Source organism: Rhodnius prolixus, unplaced genomic scaffold, assembly GCF_049639745.1.
Source record: "Rhodnius prolixus isolate KJV_2025 unplaced genomic scaffold, Rpr scaffold_1, whole genome shotgun sequence".
Taxonomy (NCBI): Eukaryota; Metazoa; Arthropoda; class Insecta; order Hemiptera; family Reduviidae; genus Rhodnius; species Rhodnius prolixus.
Genome location: NW_027411581.1, coordinates 64986873 through 64999711, shown reverse-complemented (window position 1 = coordinate 64999711; position 12839 = coordinate 64986873). Strand labels below are relative to the sequence as shown.

General features: G+C 33.6%; 1 protein-coding gene and 1 long non-coding RNA gene across 9 annotated transcripts in view; one reads left to right on the top strand and one right to left on the bottom strand.

Annotated features, from left to right (window-relative positions):
* The window catches only part of LOC141446117 (uncharacterized), a 106065-nt gene that overhangs the window by 74763 nt on the left and 18463 nt on the right, over positions 1 to 12839 (top strand). The window lies entirely within an intron of this gene.
* LOC141446124 (uncharacterized) lies at positions 4286 to 12799 on the bottom strand. 5 transcript variants are annotated; one of them, XR_012453524.1, is made up of 4 exons: positions 12559 to 12799; positions 8728 to 11441; positions 5979 to 8267; positions 4286 to 5041 (listed from the first exon to the last, which is right to left on the bottom strand). It is a non-coding gene; the product is annotated as an uncharacterized lncRNA (long non-coding RNA). The 5 variants fall into 5 exon arrangements; XR_012453525.1 differs by having other exon boundaries at positions 8728 to 10111; positions 12559 to 12791; XR_012453526.1 differs by lacking the exon at positions 12559 to 12799 and having other exon boundaries at positions 8728 to 9171; positions 9282 to 10360.

Genomic DNA, 12839 nt, shown 5'->3' with positions numbered 1-12839 from the left:
CGGAAATATATGCTTACTTATTTCAAGAATTGGTTAAAGATGGACATTTCTGACTCAGATGCCATTTCAATTGCGTATGTGTAAATATGGCTCAATTTTGATTTGGGATTTGCAATATAATTGTACAACATCAAATTATTCACCTGATAGAAATTATTCAGCACGTTCCAATGGACCAAGTCTCTCCCCAGCCGAGTGAAGGTAAATTATTTTGAGATGGTGATCCAGGATAGCAATCTAGATGTTTACCTGAGCATCCTTCGTATTCCCACAGACTAACACATCCACCTATCATGCTAATCGAATGGGCTTGAGCTTTCACCGATGATGCATATGTTTTGCATTCACCACTGTCCAGACATCCTTGGTCAAGTTTATCTCCTCGATATTCAGTATCGGGATAGGTTGTCCAGCAAACACCACAATATACTGTACTAAGTACAGAGAACAAAAAGAAAACACTGTACAATTTCATGATGGAAGGTTTCGGCTAACGCTGCAGGACTGTTGATGGTCTTGTGATGTTGATTTGTTGTAGACTATTTATAAAAACCATTTCCCCCCCTACAATTAGAGCTAATAAAGGTAAATATCCCCTCCTGAACAATCAGGAATTCCACCAAAGAATATTGATGCGATTTCCTTTTTAGCATTACAATCTTTCGAGGGTCAATTCATTTTATCTGCACACCAATTGAAGAAATACCTTATTAGTTAGGTGATCACGATACTTTCCTCGTGATAAGAACTGTGTTTCTGTTTTTATTATTTGCAATAAAAATTAATTATAATTCTTAAGTGGAAGTATTCTTTTATCTTTAGCGATTTGAGTCTCCAATCCATCGCGAAAAATGTTGGGTAAAATTACCTTTTTCCAAAATTCAGAAGCTTTATGCTTTAAGACCATGATGAATTAAAGCATTGAATAAATCCTTATCTATGAAGAACAATCAATCCATGTGTAAATGGATTCTTGCACATAATTCTCTAAATATTTGTTTAGTTACAACTAACGCATTATTGCATTATAAACAAGAAGAATAATATATAATTTCCACCACACACTGGGAGTGTAAAAGCCACTCAGAGGTGAGAGTTCATCAGCATATCATCTTTTGATTCTCGTTTTCGGAGAGGAGATTGAGAGGCCAGTGCCCTTTAAAGACGTCTAGTAGCATTATCTAGGAATGTCCTGGAGGAAAGGTGTTTCGTTTTTAGTGGTTTTAGATGATATTCCATGTGAAGATGGAATTTTCTTAAAGGAGTTAGAACAACTTGGGTGACGAAAGTAACGTTTCAATCATTGAGCATGGCTTCATTGGTGATGTAGAAAAGTGAGGTAACTTTGAGCAAAGAATTTTAGGCTGCAAGGACGGCTCATTTTGATACAAGTTACAGTTGTGCTTAACAAGAGACTATTTTGTTAAAAGCACTAACTAAAAGCTTCGGAAAAGTGCTAAACAACACAGACGGATGTTACATTAATAACACAAACCTACAATTTAAATGCTTCTGTCTAAGAACAAAAACCCAAAGTAGTGATTTAGAATAAGGCTTTCTAAAAAATACGGAATATGATTAATGATGTAAATATAAAAATTTAAGAAATATATTTTATACGCAGTTTATCAGTTCTCTAATTACAATTTTGTATTTTAGTTACTTTAAACTCATTTTTTTTTAAAATAGAATGTTTTTATTTTATATTTTTTAACTTTTAATTCTATCTTACATTAATTAATTTTAGGTAAAACACAAATTAATCATTTTTCCTAGATAATGTATGTAGTTGACAAGTATTTAATCCACCTATAAAATAAGTTAATTTCTCTCGAAATAAAGAAGATTTCAGTCAGTTTGCATTTAATAATTTTGATCTTGTGATCCCTTTCGTCAGTGTTGAGGAAGTCTTCTGATATTTTTACTGAAATTCACAAAAAATTGAATTTTGGAAATGTAGTACAACCATTCTATTCTTACCTCGAAATGGAGTTACCAATTAGAGGTCTGTTTTACATTATTGTTTATATAACAACAATCAATGTCGAGTCACGCTTAGAAAGGTTTTCTTAAATGATGTGGATTTCTTTTTCTAATCATTGGAAATAGATCTATGAGCAATGATAAAAGCAAACTATGAATCGCTAGAGATACGAGTATACTAAGTTCCTCCAGCTACAAAGGAGCAGCAATAAGTACCAAAGTCGGTACATTTAGCTAACAGGGACTTTGTATATATACTTATTTCGAGAATTGGTTAAAGATGGACATTTCTGTCTCACATGCAATTTCAATAACGTACTCGTATGTATAAATATGGCTGAATAATTTTATTTGGAATATAATTGTACAACATCAAATTATTCACCTGATTGAAATTATTCAGCATGTTCCAATGGACCAAGTCTGTGTCCAGCCCCAGCGTGAAGGTAAATTTGTGTGAGGTTTATTTCCAGAATAGCAATCCAGATGTCTACCTGTGCATCCTGGTTTTTCCCACAGACTAACACATCCACCATGGGTGTTAATCGAATAGACATGAGCTTTCCACGGTGCAGTATATGTTTTGCATTCATCACCGTCCAGACATCCTTCGTCAAGTACTTCTCCACGATCATCAGGATAGTAGTAGGTTGTCCAGCAAACACAATATACTGTACTAAGTACAGAAAACAGTACGAAAACACTGTACAATTTCATGATGGAAGGTTTCGGCTAACGCTGCAGGACTGTTGATGGTTTTGTGATGTTGATTTGTTGTAGACTATTCATAAAAACCATTTCCCCCCTTCAAATTAAAACAAAGGTAAATATCCCCTCCTGAACAATCGAGAATTCCACCAAACATGTGTGATTTGAGGTGGTCAATTCATTTTATCTGCATACCAATAGAAGTACATTATTATTCAAGTCATCAAAATACTTTCCTCATGATAAGAACTGTGTTTTTGTTTTTATTATTTGCAATAAAAATTAATTATAATTCTTAAGTGGAAGTATTCTTTTATTTTTAGCGATTTTAGTCGCCAATCTAGACCGAAAATGAAGGACAAAATTAACGTTTTTCAAAATTTAGAAGCTGTATGCATTAAGACAAAAGCATTGAATAAATCCTTATCAATGAAGAACAATCATCCATGTGTTCATACGATATTGTCTTTATTCCAAACATAATTCTTTAAATATTTGTTTAGTTAGAACTAACGCATTATAAACAAGAAGAATAATATATAATTTCCACCACACACTGGGAGTGTAAAAGCCTCTCAGAGGTGAGACTTCATCAGCATATCATCTATTGACTCTCGTTTTCGGAGAGGAGATTGAGAGGTCATTGTCCTTTAAAGACGTCTAGTAGTTATCTAGAAATGTCCTGGAGGAAAGGTGTTTCCTTTTTAGTGGTTTTAGATGATATTCCATGGGAAGATGGAATTTTCTCAAACGAGTTATGACAACTTGGGTGACGAAAGCAACGTTTCAGTCAGTGAGCATGGCTTCATTGGTGATATAGATTAGATTAGATTCTAATAGGGTGGCCACAAGGCCTACGCCACTGCGACCCCTTTGGATTTATTGTGGCTCCCCGCACTCTAGAAGCTTACCCTCCAGACCTGTCCGTTTAATCAGACTCTTAATTCTGGAGAGTGGCTCCTGGGTAAAGCTCTCTTGGTTTTTCCTCCCCGAGAAGTAACATCCTTAGCCATAAAAGCCCCTCACACTGGCACAACACGTGCAGTGCCGTTTTCTCTTCTTCCTGACAGAGCCTACAAAGGCTATCATCTGCCAGGCCCATGTGTTTTCTGAGCCTGCAGTGGCCAGTTAATAGGCCTATAATTATCCTTATAGCCCCACACGGCCATGACGGATTAATTCTGCGGCCAGCCTCGGCGAATAGCCTCTAATGAACTCCTTCGCCGGTCTCTGCCCAGTGGTGGCAAGCCACCATTCTTGAGCCCTACTCTGCACCCATAGTTTAATGGCCGCAGACATTGGTGATCCCAAAATAGGGCTCCGGGCCAACGAAGTGTTCCGCAGAGCGTTCCCTGGCCAATAAATCTGCTGCTTCGTTTCCCTTGTGTCCTGAATGACCAGGCACCCACACCAGCAAGACCTTATTTTGGTCACTACCTTCAGGGCACCCAGACAGTCCCATAGACTAGCCTTGAATTGCCCTGGTATGAAGCGATAGCTCTTGGTGATGTAGAAAAGTGAGTTAACTTAGAGCATAGAATTTTAGACTGTAAGGACTGGCTCATTTTTAGGTTTTGAATAAAAGTGATTAGACTTCTGTTTCTTAAAATCCTATTATGTAATGTAATCATCATACAATCACCGTAAAATGTGTAACCAATTGATTATAACTAGAGCACAGATTGTGGCCAAAGATTCTAGACGTAAATTTGTCAACCATATTCTTTATTTAACAATTATCGCAATTTTAATTTATACAATTTTCTTAGCCACACTAAAATAACATTTATTTTGTAAACTTACAAGTTACAGTTGTGCTTAACAAAAGACTATTTTGTTTAAAGCACTAACTAAAAGCTTCGGAAAAGTGAAACAACACAGACGGATGTTACATTAATAACTCAAAACCTACAATTTAAATGCTTCCGTCTAAGAGCAAAAACCCAAAGGAGTGATTTAGAATAAGAATTACTAAAAAATACGCAATGGATTAATGATGTAATTATAAAAAATTAAGAAATATATTTTGATACGCAGTTTATCAGTCCTCTATTTACAATTTTGTATTTTAGTTTCTTTAAACAAATTTTATTTTAAAATATAATATTTTTATTTTATACTTTTTAACTTATAATTCCATCTTACATTAATCACTTTTTTGGTGAAACTCGTATCTACAAAATTAAGTTGTTTGCAAGAGGTAATATATGCAGTTTGACAAGAATCTAATTCACCTTTTGAATAAGTTAATTTCTCTCGGAATGAAGAAAGATTTCAGTCGGTTTTCATTTAATAATTTTGATCTTGTGATGCCCTTCGTTAGGGTTGAAGAAGTTTTCCGCTATTTAATCTGAAATTAATAACAAATTGAATTTTTAAATACAGTATAATAATTCTATTCTTACCTCGAAGTGGAATTACCACTTAGAGGTCTGTATTACATTATTGTTGATAAATTAACGCAAGATTTGAATGAAACAGAAAACACAGTTTTTAGTCTTTTGATTGTTAGTTTTTTATTGAATCATAAAGTAAATAGGATAGGGTTATTTATGGAATAACCCTCCACGGCTTTGCGTGCACATGCGCACTCGTTTGTCGAAATTTTCCATGACCCTTAGATCCTTAGAATCCAGCTGCTGACCCTTAGTTTTTCTCTTCCTAGGATCTTCTTACAGCTCACTGTCTGGTGATGGACAGTGTTGTCTGTAACGAGAGAACACTGTCAGGAGGCCGGCAGTGCAGTGAAAAAAGCTCCGGGCGCCAATAACCCTAGATGTTGACGCGCCTTAAATAATTAAAAAACAAATAATGACACGTTCTATCATGTAACGCTCCATTTTTACTAACCCTAAACTGCCAGCTGTCGAATTGTTTTTTTTTTCAGGGTTGCCAACACTTCACAAATGGCACAAATTCAAAGCTTGCGTTAATTTTGGGACACCCTATTATAACAACAATCAATGTCAAGTCACTTTTGGAAAAGTTTTCTTCATTGATGTGGATTTCTTTTTCTAATCATTAGAAAAAGATCTACGAGCAATGATAAAAGTAAACTATGAATTGCTAAGTTCCTCCAGCTACAAAGAAGTAACATAACCGTCATGGTAATAACTACCAAAATCAATAAATATAGCTAACAGGGACTTTGTATGTATAATACATATGTACTTACTTATTTCGAGAATTGATTAAAGATGCTTACTCATATCGCATTTGAGATCTGATTTGATTTTTGAGAAAAATGATAAATTTGCAATATAATTGTAAAACTTCAAATTATTCACCTGACAGAAATTATTCAGCACGTTCCAATGGACCAAGTCTGTCCCCAGCCGAGAGAAGGTAAATTATTGTGAGATGGTGATCCCGGATAGCAATCCAGATGTCTTCCTGAGCATCCTCTATTCTGCCAGAGTCGAGCACACCCGCCTTTAGTGTTAATCGAATTTACATGAGCTTTCCACGGTGTTGTGAATGTTGTGCATTTACCATTGTCAACACATCCGCTATTTGTTCTACCACGATGTTCAGTATCGTAATAGGTTGTCCAGCAAACACAATATACTGTACTAAGTACAGAAAACAATACGAAAACACAGCACAATTTCATGATGGAACGTTTCGGCTAACGCTGCAGGACTGCTGATGGTCTTGTGACGTTGATTTGTTGTAGACTATTTATAAAAACAACTTCCCCCCTACAATTAAAGCTAATAAAGGTAAATATCCCCTCCTGAACAATCGGGAATTCCACCAAACAAGTTTGATTGGTACAGCATTTCCTTTTTAAAATTACGATCTTTATAGGGGTCAATTCATTTTATCTGTAGGTAGGTCAACAAGATACTTTCCTTCTGATAAGAACTGTGTTTTTGTTTTTATTATTTGCAATAAAAAATAATTATAATTCTTGTTAAGCGAAACTATTCTTTTATTTTTAGCGATTTGAATCTCCAATTCAGACAGAAAATGAAAGACAAAATTAACGTTCTCCAAAATTTAGTAGCTTTTTACTTTATTAAGACATAATCAAAAGCATTGAATAAATCCTTATCTGTGAAGAACTATCTATCCATGTCTTCATACGATAATGTCGCTATTCTAAACATAATTCTCTAGAAATTTATTTAGTTACAACCAACGCATTATTGCATTATAGGGAACAAGAATAATATTCTTGTTCCATCACACACCTAGAAGTGACTTCAACAGCATTTCACTATCTATTCTCGTCGACAGAAAGGAGATATTAACAGCACATTTCTTTTTGAATCACCTGGAGGGCTAGAATTTTTGGCAGTCTGTTATCAGGAAGGCTAAGGATTTTGATTTTGTAATTTGATTGCAAATATAAACAATGGTAACAATTTTGTTTCACAGTGAGGAAATAGAGTATTGTTAAAGTACTGAGGCAATCTAAATAATTTCTTTATAAAAAAAAAGCGCAATATCCTTTCTATCTGATGATATTCCTCTCCTTGGGCACCATAGCAAACAATCGATCTACTAATGGTACTGAACATCCCTGACTTTATAGAAAACTGAATGTTACTATATTCCAAAACTTGCTTGCAAAATGGTTACCCATTAACAATTGAGGCATTAGGAGTATTCCTAAATATTTAGACTCATTCAAAACCTCTAAAATAATATGCTTCCCTAAGTACCAATTTTCTTTTAATGCATATCTTCTGCCGTTTCTAAATACCATTTTACCTTGGACTTATTTAGGTTAAAATCAACAGGTCCCACTTTTTACATCTATCAAAAGAATTGAATCATTTCTTGCAACGTGAATGGATCCGGAGTGGGCAAAATTAAGAAATCTGTAAATCTTAACAATTTAATCTTGCCACCGCCTTTCATACAGAGACTCTCACATCCAGCTGACTTTCCAAATCGTTGATATGGAGCACGAACAACAAAGGACTAAGGATGCAGACCAGTCTAACTTCCATCCCAGTCGGAAATCCAAACATTAGCAGAGGTAGAATGTTTTTTTATTTAACTGATTAGAAGAGAGAAAAAACTAATATAATTTATTTATTAGATGACAACGATCAATACTGCAGAAAGCGTGTGAAAGATCCACAAAAAAAAGTGCTTATCCGTTCTGCGTTATTTACTATCAATTTTATTTTGACTAACTTACACTGATTAAAAGTATTTTCACAATAGAGTAGTTACGTTTGCTCCGCAAATAGTTCAAAATGAAGTTTCTTTTTATTGTCACATATATTTTTATATAAAGAGATGATGTTGCCTAAACTATTTTTTATAAATATGCTCAGAAATAATCTCTTTAAGAAATTGATTGAATTGTATGCTAAGTGAAAATAGTTCTAAAATGAAAATTAAAATGCATTTAGTTAACAAAACTTTGATTCCCCTCTAAAACAAAGCCAGTTCTATCACTACATGCCACAGTAAATTTAATCTTGACTTTACTTACAGTTTGAGGTAGTAATCGAGCTATTGATATTCAAAGAATGGCTACAGTAATTATTGATGAAGTTGAACGAACCTGTCTATATCTAACGCGGAACTTGAACTGCTGAACGTTGAACTTCTTCCTAATAATTAAATATTTACAGTGTTAGTATCTTTTTATGAATTGGTTTTATAAAAATAGGAATTCACACAGCTTTAAAAAAAACAAAAACAATATTTTTAAAATAATAAAATTTATATTTTTACTTTATCTTAATCTATACAATTTTGAGATTTCTCCGAAAGTATCCGTTCAGAGCAAAAATAGTCTACGTTTGTACTTGGATATGTATGTGAGTAAACATTATAACCAAAAATAGTTAATACATCGAATCCATACCACCGGGAACCTGATACGGACAAAATCAACTAATCGAAAGTGCTACCTAACTAAATCGATTTATCATTTTTATTGAGATTTTCTCAAAAGCAGCCCCACTATTTTAAGAATTAACCCCGAATATCCAAACAATCTTAAGAAAATTTTATTACGTAAAATTGAGGTAAAAATAAAAATGAAAAAATCATATGAGAATTTCTTACCAAAAATCTTCTTTTTTCATACACTAAACATGACGATCCCTCTGTAAAGCAAATCACTCTGGAGATCGATAGAGGCGAAAACTTCGAAACTTCGATTGTTGGCAACAATTTCTCTCAATAAAAATAACCTTAAATAAAATAGAACTGTAGTAAATACAATGTTTCTAAGTACAAATTTTTGTTTTTAAAAAGTAAAAATGTCTAAATAAAAAGTAAATAATTCCTGTCAATTCATTTTTCCTTATAAAGTTGAATAGCATCCTCTATCCTTGCACAATTAACTAATCCACTTAATTGACTCAGAGTTTTCGGAACAGTTATCTTAAAACTGGGAATTTTTGGCTGTATAAAGATTAATCCAACTTGTGTACTCTTAAGGTTTTCCCCTAGTAATTCTCAGCAATCAATTTGCTAGGTGCTGATCTCTGCTTTGTTAATGTCAGACTGGAAATTATTATAAAAGATATTAATTTTTTTAATCATAAAATAGACAATGATATAATGACCTAGAAAGTTTAATATTAATTACTTTCTCTACTAACCCTAATACCTACCAACTTAAACGTACGATCAACTCTAGGCCCCCTTCCCAGTAGTAGCAATTTTTTTTTTTAAATATCTTTGATTTGACATTTATCTCAGTAATTATTGGATGATAATTGCGTTTTAATTTTTTGTTTTGTTTTTAAGATTATTTCTTGCTCAGTAAAAAACATTTCGATATTTATTTTTCTAACGTTGTTTTTATTTTTTTTGGGGGGGGGCAATGAACCAATGGATTATTATGCCCTCATGTTGTTTTTATTGATATTATTCATTTCATACTACATTTTTAGTCATAAAAACCCCACTAAGTCCTGGGAAATATTAAAATGTAAATTTTATCCTTAGTATCACTGAAAAATGTGAGCAAGTGTAGTGTATGAGTCGTGGGCTATCTGTCCACTACATTGTCCTGGGAGCCTCTCCCAGATCACAGACCGGAAATGGTTTGTCTGTATTGAGTAGTGACCAGAGGCCGGCTGTGCAGTGAAAACGGCTACGGGCACCAGTGACCACATCTTAAAAAATACAAATATGTGTACATATACAGGGTGAACCAGTAAGTATTGTCCATAGGCCTACTGTGTGTAGTACATCTAAAGTGGAGTTAAATGACGTATTGGCCAACTTCATATTTTCCACTGTTCTTGAGTGACGTCACTTTAATTTTTTTTCTAAAATCATTGCTTTTTTCCAAATAAAAATGTTATTACTCAGAAAGTTTTAGTCCGAATTTGATTCTTGATGACACGATTAGAAAGACAAGATAAATTTTCTAAAAACTGATACCATTTCGAAGCATAAATTATTCTCCAAACAGCCTCAATCTTCCTCCTGGATACTGGAAAAATAAAAGTAATTGACATTTTTAAGAAAACTCATTAGGTACTTACGTGATCATTATCAGACCTAGGTGCTGGCACTTTTTATAAAAGTTTCCTTGTTTAATGTGGGCTTTCAAACGGTATATCATTTTCCAGGATTCCTTTTATCTTCGTATGAGAAATAACGTTTGTTTTACAAGAAAACATGTTCACGAGCATTCAACAGTGTGCCTTCAAAGGTGCCTCCTCAGATTCACGAGACCAGTTGAAACCTCCTGGCTAATCTGGCTTGCGTACCAGAGGAGGCACCTTTGAAGGCACAGTACACGTTTCAAAAGTTGAGTAAAGTGCATTATTTGATAAATTAAGGAATAAATTTGATCCTTTGCATGAAAGATATTGATCTCTCAAATATGTGGCAGGAGGTTTCCAATTTCTTTTTGGTAATTAAACGCAACTCTCCCAAAATTACCAAATAATTATTAAACCTTCTTGTTTGTAACAGATGTAAAATTAATTTTTAGCCATTTTGTGTATGCTTGAGAACATCTAAAGCTCTTAACATTTGATTTTTCTTAGAAAAATCACTCGGAAAACAACTTATTTCCTGCTATTTAGAAAAATACTAGCTTCACTGCCTTAGCAATATTTTTAGTAGAAAGAGGATGAAAAAATACATAAAAATGACCTATCGCGAGCTCTTCTTTCTCTTTGTTAACAAGTTAAAAAATTGAAATATGATTAATAAATACCAGATTTTGAAATGGCCTAGCACCTTTAATTTTGAAGATATCGAATTGCGGTTTCCGGTTTCTTTCATAACTTTTTATACTCTTTAAAACTGTGTATATGAAAATGGGGATCAACTGTAAACCCTCACTTTTGGTCGCGCGTCAGCCGCGTATGCGGGCAGGAATCTAAAATCAAGTTACATATTCTGAAACTAGAGGTGACGGGCAACAAATTTTTCCTCTATCATTTTTTGCTCAGATTAACCGTTTAAGCATGAAATGCATTTGAGCCGTCTTAAAATGAACACCCTGTATATTATAATGTAATAAATAAATATGAACAATTTAATTCTCAGACCTAAAACGGAAGCGAGTTAAAATTTATAATTAATCAAGAACACGTTAATAAAAACAAATTAAAAAAATAACTTTACTCTAAAAGTCGTCGGTTATGAACAGAAGTTAGGCACTTCTCCTGGGTGTGTTTACTTAGGCATTCTCTCTTTAACTTAGGCCAATACAAACACTTTCAGTGTTGATAGATTTGGTAAATAGTTTTCATTAGCCACATTTGATATAATCCAACACTTAATCTTCTTCCGGTATGCCACATGAACTAGAAATGCGTTATGATAACATCTGGTAGGAGCAGAATCTCTATTTATAGTATAATTCTCAGTAATCATTACAACCCTGGTTTAGCTTAAGACTATCATCTACTATTTTGAGGGCATATTTGTGATGGAAACTATTTTTGGAAAGTTATGGGCAAACAATCAGAAATAACCTTTACTGTATGTACGTATTAAAATAATGGTGTGACAATACTCGCTTTTGTTTTTTTTTTGCCGACAATATTCTTTTGACAGAAAAATTGTTCATTTACAACTACGACTACTTCTAAAATCTGAAGTTTTCTACTTTTTCTGACTCTGTCATCTACTATAATGGCCAGGGCTAAAATGAACATAAAGGGTCCAAATTTAAAACCTCCAATGACTGCTAAACATGAGTCATAACTGTAGAGATTATTTATTTGAAGTGCAATTTTATTAGATTTAATTAACTGGGGGACCGCGGCCTGCATGCGGCTGCCGAGGTAATTTTTTAGGGCCCCAGTGCATTACCTGGGGATCTGTATGAAGTCCGGCGAAGTTTGGAAGCAATATATCTGCCACTCTCATTGTTTCGTATTGTAAACTGATCCCAATAGCGAAAACGTTAAAAAGAGCATTCTGGGTTGCTATATAATGAATCATATCTTGAAATCTAATTTGTAAATGTGATGTGGCTTGCGTGAGTATTGCCTGTTGCACTAAATGTTTTGAGTTTGAGGGTACCGTTTGTTAGTTCTGAGTTCATTTGCTTCTTTTAAGAAGTTAAAATCTCGTCTATCAGTCAGAATAAGCTACAATGATCACAGAAAGTAATGCAAAACACTTCATCCTGCAGTTTTTTTTTTGGAATCAACAGCCATTGAAATGTAAACATAAACATCGTAAAAATTTCCTTGTCTACTACCATAGCATTCCAATGACTGTTTAAACTGTTTCAACAGTCTTTACTGCGAGGATATTTCAAGGTAACAAAACTTATTCATTTTACACTGTAAAATACTTTCCTGTTGGGATTCTCCCATTGATTTGTTTGCCATAACGACTGGAATTATTACGGGTTTTTATAGTAATCTAGTTCATTCTTATTAAAATAAAATATAAAACAATTATGCTCACCTTGGAAATTTCCAAATGTAAAACTACCAATACTGCTAAACATGAGTCATAACTGCAGAGATTATTTATCTTATGTGCAAATTTATCAAAAAGCTTCTTACTCAATGTTGATCAACCTAATATTGTATTAATTATTTTTAAAGATATTTATTTACGAACAAACAAAATCAACCGAGATAAACATCTATGGGAAATCTAAAACAGTTTTTCTTAGAATGAGTGTTATCTTTCATTGATAACCTAAAATAAAATCTAACTAATGGTTGGCAACCTTGCCTATT